General features: G+C 43.8%; 1 protein-coding gene and 1 pseudogene across 3 annotated transcripts in view; one reads left to right on the top strand and one right to left on the bottom strand.

The window, feature by feature from the left end:
- Aff4 (ALF transcription elongation factor 4) overlaps window positions 1-8,527 on the bottom strand; it is a 76,779-nt gene extending 68,252 nt beyond the window's left edge. For 2 of the 3 annotated variants that reach the window (XM_087910645.1, XM_087910642.1), the window contains exon 1: window positions 8,389-8,527. The gene's annotated coding sequence lies outside the window, so the exon portion shown is untranslated. The remainder of the gene's footprint in view (window positions 1-8,388) is intronic. The other variant, XM_087910644.1, reaches the window with a different exon arrangement.
- LOC125402689 (small nuclear ribonucleoprotein G pseudogene) lies at window positions 4,187-4,403 on the top strand (annotated as a pseudogene).
- Window positions 8,528-14,831: the final 6,304 nt, after the last annotated feature.

The following is a 14,831-nucleotide window of genomic DNA, read 5'->3' on the forward strand; positions in this document are numbered from 1 at the left end:
TGTTTTGTTTTTGTTTGGTTTTTCTGTTTGTTTTTTGAGACAGGGTTTCTCTGTAGCTTATAGCCTGTGATGGAACTAGCTCTTGTAGACCAGGTTAGCCTCAAACTCACATAGATCCGCCTGCCTCTGCCTCCTGAGTGCTGGAATTAAAGGCATGTGCCACGACCGCCCAGCCTCTTCTTGAATGCTGGGATTAAGGGTATGTAGCACTATACCCAGCCTTATTTATTTTTATTATTTTGCAGTGTTTGGTTTGAGATAGAAAAGTGATCTATCATTCAGTTTATCTTCAAGGGGGAAAAAAAGAAAAAAAGAAAAAGAAAAGTGATCTATCATTGAACTACATTTCCAGCCACAGGTTCCACACCTTCGTAATTTGACTTCAATAATACATAAATGCTACATTAAAAAAGATTTAATAATTGTAAGCCATGGGGGCTGGAGAGATGGCTCAGAGATTAAGAGCACTTGCTGCTATTCCAGAAATCATGAGTTCAATTCCCAGCAACCACATGGTGGCTCACAACCATCTGTAATGAGATTTAGTGCCCAATTCTGGTCTGCAGGCAAACACGCAAACAGAACACTGTATACATAATAAATAAAATCTTTAAAAAAAAATTGTAAGCCTTAGCTGCGAATGGTAGCATATACTCTTTTTTTTTAATATTTATTTATTTATTATGTATACAATATCCTGTCTGTGTGTATGTTTGCAGGCCAGAAGAGGGCACCAGACCTCATTATAGATAGCTGTGAGCCACCATGTGGTTGCCGGGAATTGAACTCAGGACCTTTGGAAGAGCAGGCAATGCTCTTAACCACTGAGCCATCTCTCCAGCCCCCGGTAGCATATACTCTTAATCTCAGCACTCCAGAGGTAGAAACAGGCATCTCTGTGAGTTCAAGGCCAGCCTAATCTACAAAGTAAATTCTAAGACAGAGTTGTTACAGAGAAACCCTCTCAAAAATATAATAACAACTTTATAAACTGGTTCACAGGAATCCAATCTTATGATTCCATCAGCTTCTAAGGTTGTTTATTGTGGGGTTGTGACAGTTTTGCTAATCTAGGCTGCCCTCAAGTTTACTTCAGCCTTCCAGCTTATACTTCCACATCCAGCTTTAGCTGGAAATTTTTAGTCTGTTTTTTATTCTTTTGAAACAGTTTCACGTAGCTCAAACTGGCCTTAAACTGATAATTCTTCTGACTCCATCCATTGGGATTATAGGCATGCATTACCATAACTGGCTAACTGGCAGGGTTTTTGTTGTTGTTGTTTTTTGCTTTTTTTTTTTGTTTTGTTTTGTTTTTTTGAGACAGGGTTTCTCTGTAGCTTTGGAGCCTGTCCTGGAACTAGCTCTTGTAGACCAGGCTGGCCTTGATCTCACAGAGATCTGCTTCCTGAGTGCTGGGATTAAAGGCGTGCGCCACCACCGTCCCGGCTAACTGGCAGTTCTTAAACACTAATATATTAAAGAGACTTCACCTGTGAATTGTGGAACTCCACTTTGTTCATTTACTATTAAGGGCTTGACTGTGTTTCTAAAGTCTGTAACAAGCACTCTGTAGAACAAATTGTTTCAAGTTTATTAACTACAAAGAAAATCTACATACACCACATACATCAAAAACTTGTCACTAGTTGCTGAAGAGACGGCTCAGGGGTTAAAAGCACTGCTGCTCTTCCAGAGGAGCTAGGTTCAATTTCCAGCACCATCATCTGGATAAAAATAAACTTTTAAAAACAGAACAGGGTATTAAGAAATAAAGACTGGGCAGTGGTAGTGGACACCTTTAATCCCAGTACTCAGGAGGCAGAGGCAGGTGGATCTCTGTGAGTTCAAGGCCAACCTTCCAAGACAGGCTCGAAAACTATAGCAAAATTCTGTCTCGAACAACAACAAAACAAAACAAAACAAAAAACCAAGAAGAAATAAAGACTTAACCTAATCTTGAAAATAAGTCCGATTCAAAGATATTAAGGAAACAGAATCTTGGATGCTAGTCAGATATAAAAAGTAAAACAGAGGGATGAGGGACAATTCATAGGAAAAAGTGATGGTAGTGGTGGCATTCCCCAGGGAAAAGAAAAGAGTAGAATGTAGAGGTAAATTGAACATTATGATCTGACCATCTTCTCAGTTTTTCTGGACTTCATGCCCACTCAGAGCTGTACTAAAAGCAGACAAGTGCAGCATGACCCTACCCTAAGAATACTGTGAACAGCTAAGACAATGCCCAGCCCCTACCTGTTTTATATGATTATGTGGTATAGTAATGTCTATGTTATATAGTTATAAATATTATATACACTATTCAGTATAAGATAAAATTATATTCAATATTACATACTATGTAAGATTACATGATACATGATGCATATCATTTGTACATATAGAGTACCCAAACACTGTATACACATACATATATACCCTAAAAACAAAATTCCCAACAACCACTGCAGTAAACCAGGGACCTTGTAACTTACAGTAAATCCATATATCCATTAAAGTCCATTTGATCGGCTAAAGCAAGAATCAAACCCTTTTTTTTTTTTTTTTTTTTTTTTTTTGGTTTTTCGAGACAGGGTTTCTCTGTGGTTTTGGAGCCTGTCCTGGAACTAGCTCTTGTAGACCAGGCTGGCCTCGAACTCACCAAGATCTGCCTGCCTTTGCCTCCCGAGTGCTGGGATTAAAGGCGTGTGCCACCACCGCCCGGCCCAAGAATCAAACTTTTTTAAGGCAAGATACTATGTCAGGTTTGGCAGTCAATAGAGTCAGTTATTTAACTCTGTCCAGCCACAGACAATACATAAACAAATGGGTTGACTGGGTTCCAATACAATCTTACTTATGAACACTGAAATTTGAGCTCCCTATAATATTCTCTTTCCAAATAACATTCTTTTGACTCTTTGCTACTATTTAAAAATATAAAACAAAATAAAAATATAAAAGCCATTCTTGCCTCTTAGGCTACACAAAAATAGGCAACAGGTTACATTGAGTCTACTGGCCACAGTTCACTGACCCTTGTACTAAAACATAGAATGCCCTCACACTTTCCAAATATCCTTTCAGTGTTTGATATAAGACAAAAAAAGAAAAAGGAAAATTTTCTCAGTTGACAGGACAGAAAACCTTTACTTGGCTGATCAAAGAATTCACTCTATTTTGCAAGAAGCCATAAACTTTTGTGATACTCAGAAAAACAAACAACACCGGCAGTGATGGCACACAACTTTGACTATAGTACTTGGGAAGCAGAGACAAGCGGATTTATGTGAGTTTGAGGCCAGCCTGGTCCATAGAACGAGTCCAGGACAGCTAGGGCTAAACAGAGAAACCTTGTCTGGGGAGGGGGGGGGAGAAAGAAGAAATTCAAGGCTAGCATTAGGCACACCTCCAGTTTGGGGACAACTACATGAGACTCTCTCAAAATTTTTTAAAAATGTAAAAATAAGATAAAAAGTAATTCCATACACTAAAAACTCTAGAAAACAGGCACAGGTACAAGATTAGGGTTCAAATCCATCCTCAGCAACATAGTGAGTTCAAGTCAGCCTGGGGTTACATGAGATGCAGTCTCAAAATGACACAAAAGCAAAAAAGATAAAAATTCAAGTATGAGTTAAATCTAGCTTATTATGATTTATAGAAAACGCAGGGAGCAGAAGAACATACTATATGAAACCAAAGGGATACACTCAACACAATCCAGGCTGTGGAATTTCAAAGGCCTGTCTTGGTGGTGAACATCTTTAATCCCAGCACTGGAGAGGCAGGCATATCTCCATGAGTTCCAGGATAATCAGAGATATTTAGTGACCCTGTCTCAAAATAAATAAATAGATGACAGACAGATACTTTTTTTTTTAAAGAAAAAAATCTACAGCTAGGCATTGGTGATACATTTAATCCCAATACTCAGAAAACAAAGGCAAGCAGATCCCTGAGTTGGAGGCCAGCCTGGCCTACAGAGCAAGTTCCAGAGCAGCCAGAGCTGTTAAACAGAAAAACCCTGCCTAAAAAAACAAACAAAAACTAAAACAAAACAAAAATCCACAAAACTTAAAACATACAGGTCCATAGTAATCCCAGCATTTAAGAGGTGGAAATTCAGAAATTTAAGACTAGACCACCCATTCATTCATCAAGTCTGCTGGAGTAGCCATGAAGCAAGTACCACACTCCCAAACTGAAGAAATTTATGAACAAGAAGTTATAGTTGAAATTAAATGGTGGCAGACATACAAGGAATTCTACACGACTTTGATCCCTTTATGAATCTTGCCACTGATGAATGTTGAGATGGTAACTAGTGGGCAACAAAATAACACTGGAATAGTAGCATAGAAGAAAACAGCATCATCATGTGGAAAGCCTTGGAAAGAGTTTAAACAAAGGCTGTTCAGTCAAGTAGTGCACAACCCTACCCAATGGGCCCGTTTTACTGTGGTGTAGAACTGGATCATGTACGTTTTCATATGAAGCTTTTTGCTAAATAAACTTTTGTAATACTCAGAAAAACAAACAAGACAGGCACTGGTGGTACACTCCCTTAATCCTAGCAGTAGGGAGGCAGTGGCAGGCAGATCTCTATGAGTTCAAAGTCAGTTTGGTCTTCAAAGTGAATTTAAGGAAAGAAAGGGCTATTAGAGAAACCCTGTCTCAAGATGTCAGAGAGAGAGAGAGAGAGAGAGAACAGAAGGAAGGAAGAAAGAAATTAATTCAAGGCCAGCACCAACCACTACAGCCACACTTCCAGTTTGAGGACAATTATATGAGATCCTCTCAAAAATTTTAAAAACCTTAAAAATAAGATTAAAAAGTAATTCCAACATTAAAATACTCTAGAATATTATGATTCTAAATTTACTTATCTCTCCCTCTTTCTGTATGTCAGTACCACTAGAATTCTCAAGATGTTGCCAGGCATGATGGTACATGTCTATAATCCTAGAAGTCAAGAGGCTGAGGCAGGAAGGGAGCTGAAAACTTGAGGGTAGTCGAAGTTATACAGGAAACTTGTCTCAAAACAAAAGAAAAAACTGTCAGTGAAAATGAACATCAAGACAAAATGGATCAGGTGATAAAGCAAGAGTTAATAACAGGAAAACTGGCCAAGCAGTGGTGCATACCTTTAATCCCAGCAACACTTGGGAAGCAGAGGCAGGTGAATTTCTATGAGCTTGAGGCCAGTTTGTCTGGTCTACAAAGGCATTCCAGGACAGCCAGAACTGTTACACAGAGAAACTCTGACTCAAAAACACCATATAACAACAGGGATATTTATTATTACTAATGTACATACTAGACACAGTGTCATTTCAAATAACCAAATGGATACAGATTTAAAAGAAGGGGGTGGGGGGGTATTAAAACAAAAGAGAAAGTTACAAAGTAACAACAGGGAAGTGTAGCTACTCAGTCTTGAACTTTAACTACAATGTATTTCACAATAACTGAGACTGGCAAATATCCTCCCAGAAATAAAAATCATTGTTTCAGTTATCAGAGGGAATGAAAAAGGAAACAGTAAAAATATGAGGGTTACTGAAAGTTGTGAAACCTTTACAATAAGCACCAAAGATTTTTATCTAGAATATATGTGGACTAGAGACATAGCAAAATAAAAAGCCCCAGGTGCCAGGCATAGTGGAGAATGTTTGTAATCCCTGGCAGTCTGGGAGGCCTAAAGAAGAACTGTTACCAATCTGAGGCATCTGGGTTCAGGTTGTGCCTTCAGTATTTAAGAATAGACCTCTTGCCAGGCTGTGGTGGTGCACGTCTTTAAGCAGAAAGCAGAGATAGGCGAATCTCTTTGAGTTCTGTACCTGGTCTATAGAGCGAGTTCCAGGACAGGTTCCAAAGCTACACAGAGAAACCCTGTCTTGAAAAAAAAAAAAAAAAAAAAAAAAAAAGACCTCTTTAAAACCAAATGTAATGGCACATACCTTAAATCTCAGCACTTGGGAGGCAGAGGCAGGATCTCTATAAGTTCAAGTCCAGCCTAGTCTACACAGCAAGTTCCAATTCAGTCAGAAACACAAAGTGAGACCCTGTCTCAAAAACAAACAAAACAAAACAAAAACCTTCTTTGATTTTTATTAAAAGTACTACAAAGAAAAGGGAAAGTTTCATACATTTTGGACTCCATTCTAAGCCAGTAGGTAGTCAAAAAGAAGAAATACCAGTTAAATACCTGTTTCTTTGTTCCTGTCAAGTACATATAAAACCATGACTTCTACCTTACCGCCTCAAAAAAAAAAAAAAAAGGAAGCTCCCTAACATCTAGCACAATCTAGCAGTCTTCAGCTTCCATAGCACTTTCTGAAGCTGATCCCCAATTTCCCACTTTCAAATACTGATTACTTACTTATATAACTTTAGGTTAGCCGTAAAATCTTAGATCGAATAGATAAACAATTTCAACTTCAAAATACTATCAAAATCCATCCAACTGCATAAAACACTGGAGCAAATAAAAATAAACATGGTACACACTCTAAAGACACTACAATAGACCTTTAAGAAAAGTACACCTTGCAACTGGATTCATTGTTCCAAAAGGGATACAGTAACTTGAATACAGAAGGGAATGCATGAATCTCAATGTGAGACTGACAAGTAGAACATTAACTAAAAAAAAAAAAAAATTCTCTTCTTAGGAATTAATCACACAACTTCACCAAAGCACTATAGTCACATTACACCCCTGAACTGTCCAGTCCGTTCCAAACCACACACAGCCAAGCCCACCCCAACCAAACAGTAAAGATGTGGCTATTGGCTGGTCTCAAGACACCCTACCTTGTCTCCATCTGAAGCAAAATTTTACTTAAAGTTAAATGTGCTTACAGTTCCTGCTGAGCTAACAAAAATCAGCCTGCAAATGACCACAAACTGAATGACAACTGCTGGCATTAATTTAAAAAAAAAATACTACTTCAAGGCTTTCAGAAGTTCATCATGAAAGGCAACTAAAAATAACTTTTGAGACTTTTTGTTTGGAGACTGAAGGGCTGAGAAACGTAGTGATGAACAAGGAACATAAACCTGAAGAAGTTGAAGCAGACAGCTTTGTTAAAAACCAAGTGGCCACTTGCCAACACTTCTTTATACGTGTAAGACCAAACACGATGATTCTAGGCTCTCTCTCGGTTCACACTGGCTTCTCATCAAATCTCCAATTAAGAAAGATCTCATAAACATTTCAATTTTGAAAAGTTAAAGGGACTTTGATAAGTCAAAATATGAGATTTTCTAAAGCTTCGGAGAATCAATATGGAAACAAAGCTTGAAGCTGTTCAGGATCCGAGCCTCCCCCCCTCAGGCCCACAAAAAGCACACATTTTAAATGTCAGACAAACAGCCTATTGACGGGCACCTAGGGCTTAGATTCCGGCACTGGAAAGGGGGCTAGCTTCGGTTTAAAATCTCAGCGGGGAAGAAAAGGCAGAATTCTGACTTGCAACTGACGAAACTCGGAGAACCCTGAATCGAACTCTCCGTCTTGGTTCGAACTTCACTCGCAACCATTTTCCATCAGGGCTCTCGCCTCCCTATAAAGGTGTCATCTGCGAATGAAAAGGCTAACAAGGACACCCCCCACACCTCCTGGACTCCTGTACCCCAGGATCCCTTCCCAGAGAGTGGAAGCGACAGCAAAGTAGAAGGAACAAAGCACTGACGTCAATTACGAGATTAACCCTGAGCACGGGCAGCTGGAGGAGAGGCCTAAACACCAATACCCAAAGCCCAGCCATCGCGATCGCCAGGTACCAGGCCCATTCCGACCGGGTAGAAGGCTTTCTCGTATTCTAACCCAGGTCCCCATATTTTCAGTTAAACCCCATCGACAATCAAGGACGGAAATTCCGCCCCCCCCCCCTTTTTTTTCTTTCGGTGGAGGGGAGATGGGGGAGTGAGGGTGGGGGGGAGGTGCGCAGGATCGCGAGAAGGAAGGCGAGAACTACTAGAGAGATGATAGCCAGAACCCGGGCCTATTTTCTCTTTAACTACGAATGACTTGAGTCGGACGAAGCATAAATTTTTCAAGGGATAAATCCGCCGACCGAATCTGAGGGAGGGATGGAGGAAAAGGACGACGGGGGAGGGGGAGGATAAAAATGGCCAGAAGATGAGCGTCTAGAACGTTGGCTGGGAATAGGTTGGCCTTACATTTTTTTATTATTATTATTTTTCTCGTTTGAAATTTATTTTTGAGAGAAAGTGGGACAAGAGAGCGGGCGACGCCGGATCCAGCGCCCCCCCCCCCCGCCCCGAGGGTCTCCGCGAGCGTCCGCGGCCCGAGCCTCGCCTTCCCCGCGGCGCAGCCGCGCCTCAGTCAGACGTCAGTCAGTCAGTCAGGCGGCTTCTCACCTCCAGTCCCCGCTCCGCTAGGCCCGAACCATCTCCCGACCGCGGCTGCGGTGGCGGTGGCGGTGGCGGCGGCGCCCGGCCTGCACCTTCACCGGACGAGCATTCGGGCCCGCCCAGGAGGCGGCGACCGGCTGCCAAGGGCGAGGGGCAGCGGCGGATCCGGAGGCCGCGGGGAGCCGAGGCGGCGCACCTCACTCGGCGGACGCCAGGGTTCCGCCCCGCTCCATGACGGCCCGGCCGAGCCAGGGACGGGTGACTGAGCCGGCGGCGGGGGCGGGCTGGCGGAGCCCTGGCACCGAGATCCCCGCCCCGTCCGCTGGGGGCGGCGGCGGCGGCGGCGACGATTCGACTCCCGCAGCCCGCACTGTGACTGACGCAGTGGCTGCGGCCCATGTGACCGGGGCCGGGGAGGCTGCGAGCGTCACGTGACCAGGCCGCGCCCCTCCCGCGGGCAGCGCGGGGGCCGTCTGCTCGCTGCTCGCGAGGCGTCGCCCGCGGAGTTGACGTGCGGGCTGACGTGCGGGACACCTGGGCCCCGCGACCTAGGGAGGCGAAGCGCAGGCCGCAGCGGATCCTGCGGGACCGGCGCCAGCGTCGTGCCGGCCGACCAAACCCGGCTCCGGGCACACGCCCTCCTGCGCAGCCCGCTAGGGAGGCGCCGCGGGCCGGGGCGGTGCCACGGGCCGGGGCGGTGCCACCTCCCCCTCTTCCCGCAGCCGGGTGGACCGGTTCTGGGGTGCAGGTGATGGCCGGGCTTCGGCCGCCCGAGTCCCGCAGCGCTCCGCGGGGCGAGGGAGGGAAGGGTGACGTGGATGTCCGCAGCACGTCGTCCACAGCTGCGTGCGTGTGACTTCGTGTGGGAGGATGAGCCGTCCTACACACACACACACACACACACACACACACATCGTGAAGCCTGGCGTCGTGGCAGGCCTGTGATTTCTGCGCTGGGGCCGCCGAGGCCAGGAGGATCGCCACGGATTCGGCCACTATGGATTTCTCGGTGGATTCAAGGCCAATCTGAGCAACTAACAAAACCCTGTCAACACAACAGGAGAGAGCGAACACAGTCTTTCTGAATACCCCATCACCTCTGCCACTCGGGTCAAGAAGTAATTTAATTGAGATTAGTGATTAGACAGACAAGGTTTTAAAGTCTCCTGGAACCCAGAAATGGTACTGCAAGAAGAATGTCCTCTTCGTGTTTATCTGAAAAACATACAATCCCGTCATTGGTGTCACATGTCACCTAACCTGCTTTCTTATTCGACGGCAACTCATGAAGATTCTCCACCACTAACATCTTGGAACATTTCACTCATTTTTAAATTCGGTTTTCATAGTCTGGAATCTCACAATTGGAGAGTTCAATCCCAATTACACACTGAATTCTAGGCAACGTCTCAAAAACACTAAAAAGACCTGATCTGATGATACATGCTTTTAATCCCAGTACTATGGAGGCAGAGGCAGGAGTATCAATGTGAGCTTGATGTCAACCCAATGTACATACATACCCATCTCCAGGCCAGCCAAGGCTATATATATAGTGAGACCCTGTCTCAAAAAACAAACACTAAATAAATCCTAGAGTCTTTAAATTTTTATTTTGTTTTCAAGACAGGGTTTCTTTGTGTAGCCTTGGCTGTCCTGGAACTCACTCTGTTGACCAGGCTGGCCTCGAACTCAGAGATCTGCCTGCCTCTGCCTCCCGAGTGCTTGGATTAAAAACATGTGCCATCACCACCGGACCTCAGGAAGGTTCTTGTTCCTCAGTTAATTCTCTCTTGAAAACCAGACACAGACACACCCGAAGTACCTCAAAAATGCCCAGGTATTTCTTAATCTTATCAAGCTAACAGTAAAAATGAACTCAGCCTGTTGTGATGCTACCCACCCAATGCTTGAGAGACAGAGTCTTACCTAGCTAAGGAGATCCTAGAGCTCGCTATGTTTCTGAGAATGACCTTGAATTCCCCGTCTTCGTGCCTTTGCCTTCCCTGTGCTGGGGCAGTAGATGGACAGCCTTATGCTTGGCTCAACAGTTCTAACATTGTTCAAAGATCTGAGACTCAGGGCGGTCTTCGTAGGTGCTCCTGTAAAATGAAAACCAAGGGGCATAATTCCATTATACAATGGCATGGAGAAAGCATTCACGTTCCAAAAGTGGGGAATAAGAAAACGGCAAGAAAAGATCAGACCAAAGCAAGACCAAAGCCCATCAGTGTAAATGTCAAATCTTGCTGCTCCATGTGCGGTATCCAGAGTTTGTAGTGACATTGTCCGAGTTCCAATAGGCTTGGATAGTCTGGGATGGGATGTCGTGGCAAAGCTCTTGCTTACCACACATAAGGCTCTGGGTTCAACCTAGTTCCACAAACCCCTAGAACCACTGCTCTATAAAAAGGAAGAGAATCCTACTATCCTTTTCTGATATGTTTTTTAAAGAAAGAACATGGGCCAGTGAGGTGGCTCCGTGAGTAAAAGCCTGACAATCTCATTTCTGTTCTAGGAACCCAAGAAAGAGAGAAGACTGACTCCCAAGAGCTGTTCTCTGGCATCTGTACATGCCATGTGGTTCTTGGTACACATACAATAATAACACTCAAAAAATTGTGTTAGAAATTCTCATTATGTTGCCTTGGCTTGCCTAGAACTCACCATGTAAACCAGGCTGGCCTCAAACTCACAGAGATCTGTCTGCTTCTGCCTCCTGAGGCCTAGGACAAATGACATGCATCCCCATACCCTTTAATAAAATTTTTATTTAATTATATGTATGATATGGGTATATGTGTTTCTGTGTTGGGTTAGTGCAGCATTCCCAGAGGCCAAAAGAAGGTATTGGATTCCCTGGATTTACAGATGGTTGTGAGCTGACCTATGAGCTGGGAACTGAACTTTGGTCCTCTGCAAGAGCAGTAAGTGCTCTTAAGTACTGAATCATGTCTCTAGTCTTACTTTTTTTTTTTGAGACAAGGTCTTACTATGAAGCCTTGGCTATATACCATCCCCAGCTCTGACTACACTACTCTTGATTTCACCATGGAGATCTCTTTCAGGATACTGGGATGTACCACAGCTGGTAGAAGAATGTGTGTCTCACATGAAAGTCATGGGGTCCATCCCCAACACTGCACAAAAGAAGTGTGGCATGGCATGCCTCCAATCTTAGCACTCAGACGTGGAGGTAAAAGGATCAGGAGTTGTTTGGTTGACTTTTCAAGACATGGTTTCTCTGTCCTGGAACTTGCTTTGTAGACAGACCAAAGCTGGCTTCGAACTCACGAAGATCCACCTGTCTCCACCTCCCAAGTGCTGGGATTAAAGGCATGCACCACCACCGTCTGACAAGAATCAGGAGTTTAAGGTCATCTTTAGGTACAGAATAAGTTTAAGGCCAATTTAGGGCACATGAGACACACACCTTCACCTTCCCCACCCCTGAAAAAGAACATTTCAGGATGAGTCAGAAGATAGTGAAGTTAGTGAGTTTATTGAAAAAGAGTTTTGTGTGTTTGAAATAGAGTCTATCGCAGTCCAGGCTGGCCCCGAAGGACTAACCTTTTGGCCTCCACCTCCTAAATGCTAGGATTACAATCTTACCCTGCCAGGCCCAGCTTTAAGTGTTTTATCAATGACCACATATTCAATCTTGTCAGCTTCTGAAGATACATTGTTTAAAAGGTTTCTAAGGAACTTTGTTTCTTTTGGTTAATCAGATCCTAGGTTGTTCCTGAGGTGCCTTGGATATGGGTAGAGATAAGATAAAGTTACAGACACAGGCTTCGGAATGACTTAATCATTAAGATCACTTGCTGCTCTTTGAAGAGGGCTCAGGTTTAGTTTCAGAGACCCACATGGCAGCTCACAACAGTCACTCTAGCCCCAGAGAATCTGACACCCTTTTCTGACCTTCATGGGGTCCAGGTGTGTGTGTGTGTGAGTGTGTAGTGCGTGTACTGCACAGACATGCGTGCAGGCAGAACATCCAATCGCAAAATAAATAAATTAATGGATTAACAAACAATCCACAGGTCACAGAAGTCAGAGGAATCCCTTACCACACTAGGTCACAGTTCAGGAGTTTTTTAATCATAAAGTTTGGAACCTTGATTGTGAGATTTTTAGAAAATAACAAGGTCACAACTAGGAAAGGAATAAAGTTAAACATTACATGAGATTAGACCTTAAATATGGTCGCTGCTGTTTTTAACACTCTTATTTGCCAAGGCTTGCCTTTTTAACACTCTTATTTGCTAAGGCTTGCCAAGTGCCTGCCAGCCCTCAGGAGGCAGACGCAGGAAGGTCCTATCAGTTTTGAGGTCAGCCTGATCTGCATGGTGAGTTGCAGGACAGCCTGGAATACAAAGTGAGACTCTGTTTCAAAACAAGAAAACAAAACAAAAACCCTCAAACTAAAAAGACTCATTTAAAAAAGAATTTTGTCTCCATTTCCTCAGTCTCAATAGTGAACTTTGTTATTTGTGACAAAATTCTTGACTCTCTGCCTCAGGTGAAAAGGACTCTGTTCCTCTCCTTCTTTCTTCCAACTCTCCCTTTCTCTAGGTTCTGCCTGAGCAGGGCACCCTGTGGGGGTTTTTTGTTTGCTTTTTTTTTTCCCCTGCTGCCTGATTGTCGCTTTTCACCTGGCACTCTTCCATCTGTTTCTGAGAGGTGACACAGATCTTATCGAGACCTTTTCTCTCTTTCTCCCCCTGCTATCTTTATCTAGCCATCCGGGTCAGCAACATTTCTGAAAGGCCTAAAATCCTTAGTACTATTTTTTTGTCCTCATTACTTTTTTCATTGAAACTCAACAGTGTCTTACTTCTACAATTTTTTTTTTCTTAAAAAAAAAAAAGCCACATTCTCCACCATGTTCACACCAAGACTGTGAAGAAGGCAGACTGGGTCATCAGCGGAAAGCACAGCCTGAACCTGGGTAACTACTCCCATACCAAGAAGCACGCACGCGAGGAGATCACCTTTATTCTCCAAGAAGTCTGGAGAGAGGGCTCAGCTGTTGAGAACACTGACTGGAGGACCTGGATTTGCTTCCCCCACCCACGTGGCAGCACACAACTGTCTGTGACTCCAGTTCCAGGGTATCTGACACCCTCACACAGAAATACCTGCAGGCAAAACACTGGTACATCTGAAATAAAAGTAAATGGGTTATAAAAGGAAAAGACTGTCAAAAAAAAAAAAAAACAAAACCTCTACAATTAGCTAGCTATGTCAGGCATCCGCTGAGAAGGATCTAAAGCAGTCCTGCAAGCGGGAGCTTATCAAGTTGCAGGAGGAGGAAGCGAGAGAGGAGATGATAGTGTTCCTGAGGTCTCAGTCCTAGATCAGGAGATAGCAGAGGGAGGTCCTAACTCCAAGGAAATGCTGCAATGACTTTGGCAGTTTCTCTAGCCAGCAGGTCAGTCTACAGTTGGGACAAATTTCAAAATACCACATGGAGCTGTTTGAATATATTCTGGGGACAAGTTAAAATAAAAATTTATGTGCATGTCTGTGGGGGGTTATGATCAAAAGACAACTTGCAGGGGTCAGTTCTCTCTTTCTACCATGTCGGTCCCAAGGATTGGACTCAGGTTGTCAGACCTGCCAACGAGTGCCACTGAGCCATTGAGCAAGCCCAAAATTTAATTTTTAATCACTTTATTGATTTAGTTATCCTATGTGTGTATGTATGTGATGGTTAATTGCATAATCAATTCTCTCTCTCTCTCTCTCTCTAATGATTTTTCGAGACAGGGTTTCTTTGTGTAACAGTCCTAGCTGTTCTGGAACTTGCTCTGTAGACCAAGCTGGCCTCAAAGTCACGTAGATCCACCTGCCTCTGCCTCCCAAGTGCTGGGATTAAAGGCGTGTGCCACCACTGCCCGGCTAGGTCTATTTCTTTATCTGTCTGAGACAGGGTTTTATTCTGTAGCACAGAGAGGTGTGGAATTTATTACGTACTCCAGGCTCACCTCAGACATGCGACGATCCTCTCGAGCCTGGCAAGTGTCAGAATTACAGGCGTGAATCACCACACACTTTGGGTCTAAGCTATTTCCCAGGAGCTAGAGAACTAGTTCAGGAGCACTTGCTGTGCGGGCATAAAGTCGGAAGTTCAGATCCCAGAACTCATGTCAAAGCCGAGTATGGTCGCACCAGTATCTGCAATCCTGGCTTGGAGGCAGGCAGAGCTAAGAAGACTTTTGGGACATGCTAGCCAGTTTTGTTCAAAAACACAAATTCCAGGGCCAGAGAGATGGCTCAGCTGTCAAATGCTTCGGCTCATAACCAAAATACAAACTCTGGGTACCACAAGAGGCCCTACCTCAAAATAAGAAAGCTGAAAATGATACTAGAAACCTCTTTGGCCACACAGACATGCACAACAACACACACATATGCACATATGAAATTACTTTGAAATATTTTAA

This window comes from Myodes glareolus, chromosome 9 (genome assembly GCF_982192425.1).
Source record: "Myodes glareolus chromosome 9, mMyoGla1.1, whole genome shotgun sequence".
Classification (NCBI taxonomy): Eukaryota; Metazoa; Chordata; class Mammalia; order Rodentia; family Cricetidae; genus Myodes; species Myodes glareolus.